At 40.4% G+C, this 18,047-nt stretch overlaps 1 protein-coding gene across 3 annotated transcripts in view; it reads right to left on the bottom strand.

Annotated features, from left to right (window-relative positions):
• The window catches only part of LOC148401755 (uncharacterized), a 180,809-nt gene that overhangs the window by 55,008 nt on the left and 107,754 nt on the right, over window positions 1–18,047 (bottom strand). For all 3 annotated transcript variants that reach the window (XR_015853260.1, XR_015853261.1, XM_088357025.1), the window contains one exon: window positions 13,189–13,225. The gene's annotated coding sequence lies outside the window, so the exon portion shown is untranslated. The remainder of the gene's footprint in view (window positions 1–13,188; window positions 13,226–18,047) is intronic.

The following is an 18,047-nucleotide window of genomic DNA, read 5'->3' as shown; positions in this document are numbered from 1 at the left end:
GTTCACACACCGCGCTAGTCTGTGATGAAGCACTGAGGAGCAGATGTTGTGTGCTTTTTGCTGTTCCGAATGTGTCTAAAAGAAGAACGCACTTGGCTTTGAACGTTAGCATACAAATAGTAGAAATAAACCCAGAATTTTGGGCATTTCTCAGAAAGAAAGATAGACAGCTTGAATACAGAGTGGTTACCCGTCATGTGGTTAGTGAGCTATCTGTGTTGGTTTTGCTTCTTTGATTGTAAAGGGCATTCATGGCAGTATTTTGTCAAAAATATGTGACCAAAGCTACACTAAAATGTTTTGGAGTTTCCCTCAACTAAAACTATCACATAAAGAAATGATTGAACTGTGACTGAATAAGCATTTTTGTCCAAAACAATAAAATTTAGACAAGTTCCACCAAATCTAAATGGTAAAACTAAATGGCTGCCAAGAACAACATTGTTTAACCAAACACAAGCACCGGCTACTTACTTCAGCAACAACTCAGTTGAAGGACGCATTAATCACTCTTAAACGATTCTATAAAACAAAGTGACAAAACGTGGTATCAAGTTGGACCGTAATTGAATATTTCACAAAGTGACAGATTAAATAATAATAAAGAAATAAAATAATAATAATAAATACTTCTCTGGTACAAAGGCGATGTCCAACGCTCGTGGACCTTTCATTTCAAAGAGGGGAATGCTTCCAGTATGCAGAAAAATATTTGGCATTATTGATAATAACATCAATGCTATCATGTATTATTTTTATTATTAATTCCTTCGTGGATACATGGATAAGCATGATCGTTACTGGTATCAGATCCTAGATCCTTGTAAATATCCGTCCCGAGGGTTTAAACTAGTTTTTTCTCCTCAGCAGTCTCAAGTCCTTTAACATGATCAAAAGTAAGCCCCACAATAAAAATCAGATCAAAAAGTGTCAAAGTTCATAGTAACAAATTCCTTCAAGAGCACCCTTCACCGTGCATACTTAAGGTTTAGTTTTTGCTTTACTGTACATTCAAATGAAACTCATCTCATGGGAATTGGTAAATCTAAAGACAGTATGTAAAGTAAATTTAGCTCCATGGGAAAACCATCTATCCATTTACTATCCTCTTTACCACTGATTTAAATTAAAAATGGCTTGACGCAACACCAATTGCAGTTACGGCTAGTTGAAATGATATCAATAGACGAAAAACATTGTGACTCCAGGAGCAGTAACAGCGTGTCAGCGTATCCAGAAAACTGCCGGCAAAGATCCCGTAAGTGCAGTCGTGTAAGTGGGATGCTGACAGTTTTTTGGAGAGCTTCTTCTCTGCTCAAACGGGCCAAGTGTTATTATCAAACCTGAGACAGCCCATTGGCATTGAGTTTCATTTGCGTGTGTGTTGTGTGTGTGCTTGTACGCGTGGTATGATGAGAAGGGCAGAGAGCGAGTCGTCGGGTAGATTAGCTGCAGGAAAGCAGCTGTGTTTGTACGCATTGGCCGGAGGCTTTGACATGTCAGTCACACGTAAGAATACACACACTACCGTACACCCCTCTCATATTCTCATCTTCCTCTCACGTAAAAAGTCAGAGCAAAGTCAGTCTGGTCTTGTTGGAAACAATCCACCTGGAGGAACACTCGGTGTATTCTGTGCAGTATTTTCAGATAGTTATACTAAAGTTTAACTACTCAACTCAAATGTTTTGGACTGTTGGTTTACCGATCTAAAATATTAACCACAATTTATCGGACTGAGACAAAAGAAAAAGACGCCACTAGAGGAGAACAAGGATCCCTGGGGTATATAAGAAGCCTCTGTTTGTTTGAAAACAAAATTTTGTTGGAATCTGTTCAAAAAGTAACTGCTGCAATGAGTAGAGTCGAACTTTCTTTATAGAAAAATGTATCCTATATTATAACATTCATGAAAATAATGAGCCATGTGTCAAATTTCAACATAGCATTTTCATACTTTTGGTATCCTACAAAATTCTGAGAACATGCTCGTCTAGAATACTTTATTTGTACTCAAACTTGGTTTGGCTGACAGGGCGGCGGAACTCACTAAGTTTGGAATTCTTTTGTGGTTTTGGGGCTGTGGATAATGGGAGAGTGAGCATTACATTGAATCCACACTGTATACTAAACTTATCTGTGCATGATGAGCTGAAAGGATGGAATAGCATAATGATCCTACTGTATTACCCATTCCACCTGAATCAGTCCCAATGCTTCCCAGACATCAATTTCCTCACCAACATCTACTGGCTCTACAGCAGGGGTCACTGACCTTTTGAAACTGATGTGGGGTCATGTCAAGGACTACCAGTTTGATATGCACTTTTGAAATAAGGGGATTTGATACTAAATTTTATTGTTCAATACCGTAACACTTGTTTTCAATGAAAAATATATATACGTACTTTTTCAACAGCTCGGTTTTACGGCATCCCTAGGAAATCTCTGGTTTACTATTTTATAGAAATCCAGCCTTTGTCCAGTGTGGAAGAAATAGGAATTGATGTAACCCTCAAAATAACTAAAGAAATAGTGAAGGGTGCATTGGCGTCTTATGTACTTACAAATATATGTAAGACGTTGTATTTAGTAATATTTTTGAATGAAGAGTTTGTTTCAGCAACAGGTAGATTTTTTTATGGAAAACCTCAAAGCTACATATTAGAGCACATGGTAAAATCTGTGTTGCGCAAGCTTTTATAGGTCAAATGTAAAACAATAACAATATCACACAAAGCTGATATGCTAAAAATAGTAATGCTATTTTTAAAATAAGTATCACAAATACATTTAGGGACACAAGTAATCTATGATACATTTTTTAATTTCTCCTATTCAATGTGTGTGTGTGTATGTGTGTGTGCGCATGTTACTCAAATCTATAGGTCCCCAGCTTGTGGCTCTCCCTGGGGCTAACGTTTAAATAAACAGCCAGATGTCAAGCATGCTGTGGGAACAGTCAGAGGGGTATGGGACTGTGTCTGTGTTGCTCGGCACACCTCTGCACAAATATTGGTCACGGTGTCATGGCCCGCAAGTTGTGTGATGGACGCAGTCTGACAGAGAGACAGGCAGCAATGGAGAGGGTCAGAGAGTCCAGGGAAGTCATTAACTGTTTCTTGCCCAGGTTCCGTGTCAAAAAGAAGCATGGATGAATGCAAATCAAAGGTCATCTGTCATATGTTCCTTTCCTTGTCAATGTTTTTAGGCAATGGGGAACAAATATTCATTTGCAATACTGACATCGCTGCAGACTGCAGAGTAAAACAACGCTAAAGAAAAGCAAAGACAAATAGACGTATTCAAGATGTTAACAAGGCCTGGCTTTGCAATTTTGATTTGTTCTTTAGAATCTTTTCGATATTTCTGGTTTGGTTGTCAACCTCATATAATTTAATACAAGTGGCTGCTGGCTCCCAATCACAATTTGCATTCCTGTTTCTCCATCAATCAGGGCACTGTATTCACCAGCTCGTCCACTGCACACCAGTCGTCAACAGATGATATTGAAATGACTGAGATGAGGTTTTGTTTTTTATTTATTGGTGAGTTTTCCAGTCATTGGGCAAAAACCTGAGTGACGACTTTGGGAATGAAACGGTTAATAATACTGCAGGAACAGAGACTGGGAGTGGTGGTATGCACGGTGAGCAGGGAGCAAAGTTTTGGTGGGGTTTGCCAAGAGTTTTATAGATACTGCAAACATGGACCAGTGAATTTGCCTGCTATTGTACTAACATGATTTCATTGACTGTAATCCAATTAATACAACGAATTCCAACATACATTGAATTTTCACACTTTTGTCTGTAGCTAATCATTAAAAAAAGTTTGCTCAAATTACACAATTGTGATACACCACCCCACAGGTAGTACAATGAATTTTAGTAAAAAAAAAAAAATATTGTCTCTATAGGACAATATCTCTTTCTGCAACATACAGGATCAGGAATCATAAATATTTCAGGAAGCTTTTCTTGCCTGAGATTGAATGATTTGCTTGAGACTGAGTGTGAAAGAGAAAGTGGGGGACGGGACAAGAGGGTTAAGTAGGCCATGACTGAATGGTGGTAGTGTCATGTGTTTGATGTCCATTTGGGTCCATCTCACATCCGCCTGATTGGGCGGCTCCAAACAAACTGACGGAAGTCCCATTCCACACTTTGAGCATGCAAAGTCATAAAACCCAAAAACGGGGACAGGGGTGACATAATATTTAAAAGTCAAAAAGTCAGCTTTATTATTTATAGCTTTATTTATGAATGAACCCTTTAAGTCTTATTAATTGAGAGGGTTAATAATGTTCCCTTGTTACTATTTGATACATTTCACCAAAGTTTCTGCATTTCTTAAGCGTTTTGCTTGAGGGAAGTGACAACACACACAACATGCACATGCATTACTTGTACATGATGTTGTTACACAGAAAAACAAACTGAGTGAAAGACTCCTCTTGAGATTTCGTGTTCAAATGTGTAAAGAAAAATACACACGCACACACGACGCACGCCTCTCCGGGCATGATGTTTACAAATGTTGCTCCCCAGTGGCACGGCTCGCTGGCCTAATAAACAGCCGTCCGTGGGGATATTCTACAAATAAATCTGCAGATCCATTTTAAAATGCCTGTGTGGCAGTAAGAGAATGGTGAAAAAGAAAGGATAGAAAAAAATGAGCTTCAATTTGCCTCACCAGAACTTTATGCAACTTTATGGAGTGTGTGAATATTAATTTCCCTTACGTAAGTGTATGTTCTTTTTACGTTTGTATGTAGGATTTCAAGCAGGACTGTGAGCTGGACACTACCTCAGCTGTAGCAAGGCAAGGTTGACCCAAAAGGCACCACTTTATATCTTTTTGTGACGCTAATCTTGGAACTTTACTGACGCACCTCATATGTGCCCTGTGAATGGCTGGCGACCTGACCTTCTCTCATCCAAATTTAGCTAGGAAAGGCTCCAGTTTAATCATGATCCTATTGACGACAAGAGCTATTTTTTTCCTGTAGCAAATCAGGTTTTCATAATTGTAGTAATAATTTAACATCCATAATATATCTAGCAGTGTGGCAATTTGTTGTTAATATTTATGTTTTTTTTTTCCTGTACTGTTGAAAATTGACAAACGCAGATTGCCAGGTATTTGTTGCTGCAGCAGGCCAACCTTTACACGTTGCTTCTTGCAGAGACTGCTTATACAGCACAGCACAACACAAAACAGCACATTTTGTGTTAGTGATGTTGGTGAAAATGCGATTTATTGACGGGTGTGGCACAATAAGGTGAGGACTTGAACAACCGTTCTTGTTGTTTTATTGGCAATGTTAATACGCTACCTCCTGTTAAGAAAGCTCCAGGAACTCATGGAGGTGCATACACATGCACGTACTTACAAGACCCACAAGAAAGCGCACACACACACCCACTCTAACACAGATCCCAATTAAAAGAACATGTCTACATGTGCACTTTTGGAGATGTGTTAAACTGTGAGACATGTTTTACATTGACTCACATTTTGAATCAGGAAAAAGATGTTTCAAAGCGTACACTATCAAACCATAAAACAAAGAGAAAACCTTGTGTATTGAAAGCAACCTCAGCTTTGCCTTAGGGAAGTCAGCAAACTATGCAAAATGCCAATGGCATGCACTGATTTTTAATTGTGTAAAAGATATTTGAACACAAATGATAATATAAGCACACCTGAATTAAAGCCGCAACAGCTACATTTAGACAATGTAAAATGTGAATGTAAAATAATAAATATCTGCTGCTTCACTTTTTCGACGTGGGTTGCACAACATTGCAATTGTGTTAGAAAGGAACAGCCGCACAACTCCTTCACCATAATTTTACTCAGCCTCTCTGGTTGTTGCTGTTTGTGTTACCTCCAACATAAGACAAATTTGCCAATGAGCTTTTGCTGTGTCACTCTTTACATGTGGTCAGTATTGGTGAACTTTTTGTCGCTTCTCATGATCCAACGGTGCATTTGTAAAGATACTCCGAGCTTGTGAGCACGCTCTGGTTCACTGCGACTGTGCTGTAGTGCACTCCCAGCACTCTGACTAGACACACTAGAAACTGCTGTTCGTTGAATAACACAAGCCGCGTTTGGAATTGAATGGGAGGGGAGTATGGTCTGCCTTCTGAACCACACGCTCACAAGGTCACGTCAGAGTATATTTTCGATCACAACCCACTGAACTGGAATGCCACTTTTACATTTGCTGCAAATTCTTGGCTTTATATGTCCTGACTGATGAGCATTTCAATAGCTGCACAAAGCTCTTTAGTAACAATCTATAGTGTAGCAGGAGTTAGAAAGATGTTGATATCTACAAAGCTAATTCGGAAAAGTAACATTTTTCTTTAAAAAGTTAAATCTGCTTGCAACAGAACCACCACTACTGTGTTCTACTGCATGTTTTTTACTTCATTTAAAATAAGTACCTCTCCAGAATTCGGCACTGCCACCACCTCCCCCAAAGAAAGCAATGGTGCTGGTTATAGAAAACAACTGTTGAATCAAAACTAAGCCACACAAACCATTCATAGTGCTTCCATTGTAATTTGAATTGAGTGCTAAACCTGATCAAATTGTCCCTGCTGCCACTTTCAGCACACTGACACAAATACAAGCTAGGAGGCAAAGGGAACGACAGGCAGGCTCCAGAGCATAATTGAACATGTAGCTGCACCACCGCAGGGACTTGGCAGGCGCTCGGGGGAGAAGACTTAGCTCTCAGGGAGAAGCCTGCAGGCCAAGCAGGCTGAGCTGTGCCAGGCCCACAGCGCTCCCCTGTTTCCCTTTTTTATTTCAAATAGCCCTCTGCCATCAAACCTTTTCCTCTATGACACTGTTCAAAATACCTTTCCTTTAGCTCGTTTGAGTCATTTGTACTCCAGTTAAACCCAGTCTTGTTTTGGTAAGATTAAAGTTGTATCCAGTCATAAAATTCAAGCTTGTACTGTCTGTAAAGACGCATACACACAATTAAACCAGCATGGATGCCATTGCATCCATGTAAAAATAAATATGCACAGAATGCACTGGCAATTTTTTCCTGTGAAGCTGTGGTCAGTATGCAAGAAAAAGGAGGGTCAATCTAATTTGGGATGCAAGTCAAACAGCATCACATCGACGGCGAAACACTCCAAGAATTTGAGCGTTCAGGACTGCGTCTTTGAGAGCGGCCGTGGAACAACAAACGACATAGATCTTTGTTTTGTCGGCCTCTATGTAAAGATGTGTAAGAGCTACATGTATATTTGTAAGGTTTTGTGCAAGCCGCATGTAACTGATGTGTGGTTTGAGCATGTGTTATGCTAACACCCGTCTGGTATTTACACATCCCTTCCCTTGTACAGTACGCTCTTTCACTAACTCGCTTTGAAGAGGCTTACCTAAACAAGCCTCTGTTGCATAGACCCAACTTGACCCGGGCCTGACCACACCAGAGGCCTTGAATTGAGAGGGAAAGAGGATGGTGACGTTTGTGCTTGTCTGTAGGATAAATATTGGGTGGCAGAGAAAGAAAGAGAGGGAAATGGAAGGGAATATATGGATGCTTCCTTTGCTAAAAGAGTCAAGTCAACTTCCGCTAACTGAAGTACTCCTCAAAGTTTTAGAGGCGCTGAATTCCCACCTGGAGAAGATCTATTTCACTATTTTCTAAGTATTTATGGAACCACAGTGGCATGTATAAGAAAGACAGGCATGACGGCATGAAGGCTATGACAAAAAACATGAAATCCGACGACATGTAAAATCTTCTCTCTCTGTGTTCCAATACAAATTCAAGCTGGAGCTGAGATTTAATTTACAAGGTGTTCTTGAGTACCCTCCTAAAAATGTGCAAGAAAGCCGATGTCCTTACTTCTCTCTGGAGTTTTATTTCAGTCTTGCGAGGCTATATAATGAAGCTCAGACTGTAATTGGGCCAGCTGCGTTATTTTAGGTCTCAAGCACAAAGTAATTACTGAGGCTGTACCCGACTCAGAGCATGCTGTGCATCTACTTGGGACCCAACAACAAACATGCTTTCACTATAATAATTACTCAAAACGAGTCAGAGACCATCCATCTATTTACTTGCTTTTTTTCCAGGGTCGGGTGGCGGGGGCACCAGCTTATGCAGAGAACCTGACTTTCACTTCTTCCAGCTCTTCTGGGGGAATGAATGCCTCATTCGGAAGACATCCAGAAGACATCCTAATCAGATGCCCAGGCCACCTCATTTGGCTCCTCTGAATGTGATCGGTGCGACCTTGAACGAACCCTGACGTAAAAACATTTGCCACCTGTGCACTTCAGTGAGATAAGGACGTGATAGTAGAACTGCCTCATGCTATAAGCAGAGGCTGCTGTAAAAATAAAAGTAGTGCAGCTCAACCTCTGGATAGTGTACTCAATGTATCAAACATGGACCCAACAGTGACCTTAAAACCAAGTAATGTATGTGGTGATTTTGGCCGTCGCACCCCTAATATGTTTCTACTGTATTGAAGTACCGTATTGGCGCGAATATAAGATGACCCCGATTATAAGACGACCCCCTCTTTCTCAAGACTCAAGTTTGAAAAAAGCCTTTGTCTAGACCCCGAATGTAAGATGCCCCCCCCCCCCTTTTTTTTCAGTTTTATTTCAATGAAACAACCTCATCTTATATTCGGGCCAATACGGTAATAGTTTTATTTAGATTTGGCAAAGTCTCATTCATCCTTATTCACAACTCCCACACAACTCCCTGGTATCTATAGCACAATACATTTTCGGGCTCCAAAGCACTGGACGGACAAAGGAGCAGAAATTTTGAAATAAATTTCAAGGCTTTGGTTGAAGAACAAATCATCATCACCAGGCAATTTGTGGTGCTGTCATTCCACCACTGAGCTAAACACCCACACATGGCGGGCAATAGAAAAAAATTGAGAATAGCACCGTCTGTTTGTTGCCATCATTGTTCTGCATTTAGTTACTTTCATGACAAGATTGTGCAAACAATTATCTGGCTGTTATGCAGCCAATTTGCATTAGTGTGTGGACACTGATGCAGCCAAAGCAGCAGCCATTTCACTGACAAGTTGGCTTTGACAGACAGATAAAATGCAAGTCGAGGCGGTTGCTGGGACGATAATGATTAAAATCAACGAGCGTTTGCGTCATGTGTGAGCAAGACCTGCCTCTCCTATGCTGAGCGAGAGCAATGGGAGGAGAATGTACTGAACAAATCTGCATTCAGCATTTGCCAAGCCACCACAGCACTGGATTTGCAAGACTATCTGAACATTTGTCTTCCACTCAAATGGGAAGTTGCCCAGCGCTCCAGCAATCTGGAGGGTTACGAAACACTGATCCTTTTTGACTTCTGCATCGGCTGCATCCTGTTGACGAGTCAACTCAAACAACGTGACTATGACTTGAGCTGAGTTAACCTGTAAAAAAGAAAAAGGGAAAGGCTGGAAGTGCAACTCTTGACATCGGATGGATTCAGCACATCTGAATTGTTGCAGAGTTGAAAGACTACTGTACACGTGCGCTTTCTCGGATCGTGACTAAGCTAAAATCCAGGAGGCTGCTGTGCCGGGGATCAGCACAATGCAGTGCTTGTGTTCGCTGACCTCTTCATGCAGAACTTTTGAAAAGGTGTTTGGGCAAAGAACTTAATTTAGCAACAGAACCAGTGAAGAAAAACAATAGTATGAGAATTCTATGCAACATTACACAATACTGTAATGAACAAATGGAACAGTTCTTTCAGTGAGGGCCAATAACGGTCAATGGTTCAAATGTTTTATTTCCAGTTGGATAAAACTCCCTGGTCACTGTAATTCTTTGTAAGGTTGAGCAAAAATATTTCGCTTGTAACAAATGAGACGTGTTGTGTTGTGTGAGTGATGTTTAACAATTAACTATTTGTTTCCAAAAAAGAGGCTTTTTTATTTTTGCATTATTGTTCATTTATTTCTATTTCGCGACTATTTTATTCATTTATCTAAAACTCCTATAAAGTGAAAATATATGTCCATAGACAAGTGGTTGGCAAGCCTGCCAAATTGAGTAATGAAAGAAATTGCCACATATATAAAATAGGGCTTCAAAAAACATGCAAAATTAAGCACCTCTCAAATGCTGTGGGCAGGAAACCACACCTCACTGAAAAAAAATGCATGCTAATTTCTTATGCTTTTATATCCCTGTTTGAGCCCTGATTATATGTTGACATGCAACCAGATAGCTCTCAAACTCACTTCAAGATTCAGGGGTTCAAGTTTCAAGGGTTCTTTATGACATAAACTCCTCATTTTAAATAACACTGAAAGCCTGAAGGTCCTTTACACCCAAAGTTCTAAAGATGAAATTATCAGACTCAAAATTTGGGGTCTAACTTTCATCTGATCCATCTCAAGTGCATCTTTCATGGCATAAAATTATTAGGTCAAACGGGGTGGGGGGCGTCGTCCAGACAACATGCTCTGACATTGCATCCCCTTGCTAAAAGAGGCTTCCACTGACTAGTGCCAATTACTTCATTTAAATACATGCAAATACCACTGAGCTATCTCGTATGGTGTGGCCTTCAAGGAAAATGTTATTTCATGGTGTAGTCGTAGCTCGCTAGCTGATTAATTAGAATATTAGTGAGAATTTTGCTGCGTACCAATTAAATTTTACTTGATTCATCACATTTAAAAAAAGTGAATGTTAACTTTTTCAAAGGTGTGTTGAAAAGGTTCATTTTTACTTTCAATTTATTCTCTCCTTTTGTTTATAAAAATATATTCTAAATTATGATCCAACATTTGCAAGGCTTTTGTTGTTGTAAATGGTGTGGAGTTTTGGCAGTCTATAACTTCAGATGATAAGATTAAAGGCATTTAAAGGCATTCCTAGTCACGCAGATATGAAAAGATGGAACCGCTTCTGAAAACAGATGTGACTAGAGACACAAAGTCTGACCTGAACTGCATACATTCTCAACATGTATGTTATTTTTCTTCATTACAGGAAGCGCATTTCAAACATGTAAAAGATTTACAATCATTACTTTCCGAATTATGGTCTGCAAAAGTGACTTGAAACCAAACGTGCCGTGACTCTATAAAGACACCCATTCAACGCTTTTTATCGGAACTGAGAAAAGGCACACTCAGTCATCTGACTCTCTTCATCTTCCTTTTCATGCCTCCAACTGACCTCTTCCTCATTCCAAGCCTGAGTCACTTGGAGACGGTCGGTTTACGAATCTTACGCCATCGAAACTATATACTGATGGCTGTCACATCACACTTTCAGCGGAAAATTTAGAGATTTCACTCAGCACTTTTGTTGCAACCGGCTCTCACCAGACGGACCCTAAGAGGAGTCACATTGTCGGAACCAGAACAGGAAAAGAAGTGCGTGAACTAATGGAAACAATGACAAAGGTTATGATGAGCAAAGGAGAGGCAAGCTCAGAGAAAGGTTAAAAACAATTAAAAATACACAACAGGGGAGCTTGGAGCAATCTGGCTACAACAAGTTGGAGAGATCCTGAAGATACTTTGATTTCCGCATGAATGTGCCCACTTGCAGACAATGTATACACCATGCAAGAAATCTGCAGACACATTGTTCAAAAATAAAGCAATTGGAATATGTGCAGATGAAATAATCTAGAAAAGCTAAAACAGCGCCAACAAATGAGCCAAAATATTATTCCCACACATATTATATTATCGGCCCCTCCTGCGTCATGCACTGCTACAATGGTGGTCTATACACTGGGTATTTGATTTTAAATGAAAGGAAGATGTGCTTTAACTGCAGAATTTCTGCTTTTATTTGAGAGGATTTACAACTAATTCAGGTGAACAGAATGGGACTTGCAACAGTTTGTGTGTGTGCCCCCCATTTTAAGGGTACAAAAGTAATGGGACACTTGGCTGCTCAGCTGGGCATGAATCAATCAAACTACTGCCTACTGACAAAATCAGCAGGGGAAATTCAGATTTGAGCAATGAGATCATCATGTGTCAGAATTCATTAGAAAGACAGCGCTTAACAAGAACTCTAGCGACTGTGAAAGCAGCCCAACAGTTTTTGAAAATAAAGAAGTGGAATGTTTTGCAATAGCCAAGTCATTTACTCGACCTGAATTCAATTCAGAATGCATTTCACTTGCTAAAAAAAAAAAAATTATGTAAAAAATATCCATAGAACAAGCAGAAACTGAAGATAGCTGCAGTCAAGGTCGGGCAGAGCAACACTGGGGATGAAATTCAGTGTGAGGTGATGCCGTTGACTTCAAGTTGAGTGTCTGTGTTTCAATCAGTAAAAATGTACTTAAGAAGTTAATAGGGAAGTCGTAATTTTCATATGTTGCAAGGTGGTGACAAAAACTCTATTTTTGAAAGCAAAGTATGTTTCTAAGCAGAGTGCTCAAATGATATTACACAAGAGGCCATTTTTGAAGAAATCCATGCGAAATCAACACTATCACGAAATGCATGAACACGGCAGGCAGATAAGCTCACTTGCATTTCAGTTTGATTGCCGTACTTCTAATGCACAAAAAGGCAGAAGAGGAAGGCCTTATTTCAGTTCCTTCAAATAAATAGTGTCTTAACAATGTGTTCGTGAGGATAAGGCAGTTTGCAAGGGTCTATCAGGGTGGGGCGAGTAAATAGTGAGGACTGCGGTTTTCAAAGGAATTTCAGTTTGTGCCTGTTGAAGTTTTCATGCACATATTTGAACATCTCCAGCAGGCAATGCGTGAGACGGCCACAGTATGTTTTGTGATTCACGGTTCCTCCTCTTATAGCCAATGCAGTCGGCCGCAGATGATGTTGCAAGCTCTTGTCCGTCACAGCCATATGAGGATGACAGAGAACGGAACTAACTCCAGATTCAACCAGACAGACCTGGTTGACTCAGGCCTGTGACCTCATGACTCCACGGTAAAGTCAAGAAATGTAGACAAGTTGTTTTAGAGAGCTCTGATCCTCTAAATGGGCCATAATGACTCTGAGGCTCCAGGCACAAACGCCTCAGTGGCTCCACATTCATTTGGCTCCTCTACTCCTGACTTGTGAAAACACTCATTTCATTTGGACGTCAAAATAATCTGGCCTACGAGGCAATGCAGCTGGAAAATTACTAATAACAAAGAGACTCCCCCAACAATATCATAAAACAAACCTTTAAGCAGAGCTGGAGTCATCTCCTCGGACGATGCCTAGAAAACATAGAAGAAAAAAAAAATCAGGATGCTAAAATGATGAAGCGTTGGACGGCGTTACATATTCTGAGCTCACATAATTGAATATCATACGGTGGAAATATATACAGTGGTGTCTCGAAATAGGGTTGAATAAATTCTATGACGTTTACGTAACTGTAAACACTCATACCTCAAATCATCTTCCCCATAGAAATGAATGGAAATCCCATTAATCCGTTCCATGCTAAAAACTACACCCAAACCACTACTGCTACCTCTACTACTCAGAAAGATTTCGCTGTGAGCATGGTTATATGATGTCTTATGTTCCTCCACCATTTTGTATTCAAATATCAGTTTCTTCTAAAACCACAACTATCAAGGCTAGCATTGTTTTTTTTTTTGTTTTTTTGTTAATATTAAGCTAATCAGACTTTTTTAAGGCAACAATACAGTGTGTGTCTGCTTGCCAAAGCGCTGCTTGTTGTGAAGCAAGTTAAGTTGAGTTCTCTGCCACCATGCAGGGCTCAAATCACAAGTCTGCGCTCACAGGTCAATGCAAAACATCAGCTGAGTGACAGTTTCTCGTGTACTGTTGATTACTCACTAGTGTATTTTAGGTTTACCTAAAAATAAATCATTGAGATGATGATGCAGTATGCTGTAACTTTCACTTTGAAATGATGCCATGTTTGTGACCTCATCTTTTGGCTGCACTGTAAGGCATCGGTATTTGGCAAATACTTTTGTTTGTAATGAATATAGTGCTAAATTTTCATGCTATTTTCCACTAGATTCCCGTGGGAATACAATTGGTAGGCCAGGGTTTTAGACCATTTCAGACAACTGTGAAATTAAAGTGTAGTATTTGGACAGCTATTTGCAAAAGGTCCATCAGCCATGTCCCAGTATCGGGGAAGGGCCAAGATGATTTCCACCTCCATGATGACGCCATGCGTACTGACATTTCAGAGAAATATATTTTGCCTTCAACCCGACTGACTCCAGTTCACATATCGATAAAACTAAACTACTCGCACAGATGTGCCTGTAGAAGAAGGTGTGTTTGTACTGGATGGGAGCTTGCATATGTTGGCGTAACTCGGAGATGCAGTCATCACAACACTTCATTGCCCTTCACTGTGCTCTGTAGTAAAGCAGACATGGACAGGTTCATCTGAACGAGACAATCCAATCTTGGGTTAGTGAGAGACAATGAAACCCGAAGCGTAACTTGAACCATTAAGTACCGTGATGTCATTTTCCGTCGACAGCAAGTGGCAAAATGGCCGCCCCTTGAGATGGATAAAAATGAGGGGATTTTGCTCCTTAATTCATATTCCACGCACACAATTTTAATCATAATCTCGCGTTTAGACCACTGAGGATGGCTAGAACATATTCTTGAAAGAGGGCGACTTTTAAATGCAGGTTTCTGTTTCTTGGAAGTAGACTCTTCTCTTGACATTTGGCCTTTCCCCTTTACGAAGAAAGGGATTGTTCCTCTTGTTTTTTTCTTCTCATTTTTAGAATCGGTGGGCTTACTTCCACATTCAATTATCAATCATATTTATTTCAGTCGTTCTGTGTGGCTCGGGACGAAATGTCCCAGGTCCAGCAGCGGTGGCTGGGGACCGCTGTTTGTAAAAGACGTAGGAGAAACAATAAAATATTTATTGTTCAGCGGTTTAATGTGTCAATAAAATAATTTAATATAAAACATTTTATTTTTGTGCATAAAATAAAGACACTACAATGGTTTTTGTTTTCTCATAAATATGGCAGATTCATTTGAAAAATACTAAAAATATGGCCCATCATTCTATCACGCATGTTAGATCATCTTCGCTGGACCTGAGCCTAGTTTGTGTGGAGCTGAGCATAAGCAAACATTGACAGAAGGTGAGAGTCACACAGGTACATGAAATGTCATTGAGGTGACAGCATAAGACAAGAGAGTGAAAAGACGATGGGACAAGATGAAGAATGCTGAGATACTAAGTGAGATAGAGGCATATCTTTCCTCTACATTTTTTTATGCAATAAATAGTTTGTAATATGTAAAACAACGGCCACATCGAGGTAGAATGTGACTGTGTGGGTCTTTGTGTACCGATGGGAATCCAGTCTTGCCGTCTCCACGCTAATCCCTGAGTGGTTGAAGTGGATTTGGAGTGGAGGACTTTCACGTGCTGAGTTCCCCAATGAAAGCGAATAAGTGCACAGGAAGCAGAGATGATGCAGACAGGAAACACACACAGACAGACAGGGGGGCACGCAAAGTGTGTTTAGAGGAGCCAGACCCCTGTGTGGCAATAACAAAGTCACAGGTCAGTGACACAGCCAATGAGAGGTCAAGCAGGAAGTCTGAGATAAAGAGGCAGAGGGCTGATGCTCATTAACACGCATCTTGAGCGATTGAGTAAATATATTCGGTCCGACCAAAGGTTAGAAATTATTCAGGGGTTGGGCATTAAACATAATTTTAGACAATTAGAATGTAGGAACATCCGAGTATATTTCTAAGAACTTGAGTGTTGTGATATGTGCACATCCTGAGAAGGGAGGAGGTGGGAGTGGAACTGCTTGTGGGGGTAGGCACGGATGTCCCCGCATTGGCTGCCATTTAGCGGGACAGCGTGAGGAGGACTGTCCGGTTACCAAAGCATGACATCAGCCAATTGGCAGAGGAGGTGTCAGAGCAGGTGCTGTATGGGAACGAGGGCTGGACCGAGACATACGGGCAGAGGGTGGAATCGGGGAAGGACAGGCTGAGGGTGGAGGTAGGGGGGCATGGAAGTGCGGGACGGCAGAGCAGCGGGAGGTGCAAGGAGATGCGGCACGAGCCAAGATGAGAGTTCTATTTATAGCGCCCCATCACGGGCCACTCTACCAACTCCTGATCACGACCGGCATTATCCCTCTATTTCCCTTCATCAGCTCATGTCCAGAGGGAGGGAGGGAGGTGTACATTTGAAGAACGGAAATACAGTCTATTCTTAGACAGCCGCATTTAAACGTTCATCTCTTTATGCCAACATTTTAAATATTACACATCTATATAAACACTTGCAGTTTAATGTTTATTTTTCTGCTTTGGAAGGCAATTCTCAGCATGACACCTTTGCATCATTGTATTATGAAATCCCTGACCTTAAGCTCACCTCAGGTAGACCTAGCAGAAAAGTGGCCATTGCTTGAGGGGGTTGTCATGGAAACACTAAAACAGCCTTCACCATCAAGCTGGTGGAGATCAGCACTCTCTAAACAAGCCAATGTTGCTATCTAAAAGATGACAGTTCAACTTGCTGAAGTTAGAGTGATGTCCAAACCAGTCCTAGACCAGCCTGGATAGATCTGAAAAGTATCAGCTCTTCTGTTCAATACAGAGTTGAGCAAATATTTCTGAACAATACGCTTCCAAACTACACCAAACCTCGGAGGTTATCATGCATTTCACACTTAAGATCCTTGCGCGTATATTTGATACCAAAGTCAAAGTAGAGCATTATTTTGGTTATAGGTGTAATGCTAGTTAATAAATGTTCTAAATTTGTATTATTGTTCTTTATTATAATAAAAACCAATCATAAATAACATGTACTAGTATCGTTTTTTGTTTTTGCTCTATAAAATGTTGAGCGCACTATTTTAATTTATAACTATGACGTTTCAGAAAAAAGAGCTTTCTCTCGGATTTAAAAAAAAAACTGCTTGTTGGTGGTATAAAAGATGAACAAAGACGTATTATTTATAAATAATAATTTTCAGCCAAATGTAATTGGATAATTTACTGCAGTGCAATAATCTTTCACCTCAAACTGCGTCTTAAAAACATGCCGATCAAGAATACAATTGTATCACTCATAAATTGCTTTCATTAACTGTTGCAGCAGAATGACATCGTGTCCACTTGTAATGTCTCAGGGCCACGGCGTGTTACAATATAATGCTGGCTTTGTCTTCCACTTATCTGGCTGCAGCTCAGCGTGCGGAATTTGATTTCAGCAAAGACTCTCCAACTTTCGGAACCGAAGGACACAATCTTGCTCTTTGTGTGAAGGCCTGTTGTCAACCACTCCACACAGACAAAATAATCATCTGAACCAGGCCAGATGAGTCAAACTTAACAAGTCTACGCAGAGGTGTCTGCACACCTTTTACATATTATACAGTTTCAAATAAAGAATAATTGTGATCACATGACCAGAGACTGCTCTGTATGCCTAGTAAGTAAATGGATTTTTTTGTTTATTTATCTATTTCACAGTGAATCCCAGAATCCACCCACACAGGCAAGACCTGTGGAGACCTTCTGTTCCGCAACCCAGGACACACACGTGAACACGCAAACAACACACACTATGGAAAGGCACTCAAACGCAGTTTGTCGCTTCTTTTAAGTTTAATACATATTCCAATTTGGTTGAGTTCATATTGCGCAGATGGTAAATTCAGTACAGCCACTTTGAAATCACATGAAATATCATGAATGATTCCAAGAAAATAAAAACTAGATTAAAGTAGTTTGTCACAATGTGCAAGTGTTAACATCTGCAGGTTTTATGCCTTTTCTAACTTGATGTTTCTTTCGATATACACTCAGTAAAATGAAGTGGGGGGTGGTGAGATTCATTTGATTCAATTGTGTACACTGACACCAGCAAAAACAGTTGGGCTTGCGTGGTTTATGGAGCCAGCAGACAGAAGAGTGCATATGGACATTTCACATTATGGCACATCTCACTATAATGTGATGTGGTAATGGCCGTGAAACCACATGTCACAGTGGATAGGAGAGAGACTCCAGAGAAGAAGCGAGACCCGATGCCAGCTG

Source organism: Syngnathus floridae, chromosome 2 (genome assembly GCF_059516105.1).
Source record: "Syngnathus floridae isolate MCC-2025c chromosome 2, RoL_Sflo_1.0, whole genome shotgun sequence".
In the NCBI taxonomy this organism is placed as follows: Eukaryota; Metazoa; Chordata; class Actinopteri; order Syngnathiformes; family Syngnathidae; genus Syngnathus; species Syngnathus floridae.
The sequence above is the reverse complement of the archived record's forward strand: the minus strand, read 5'-3'. Positions and strand labels throughout refer to the sequence as shown.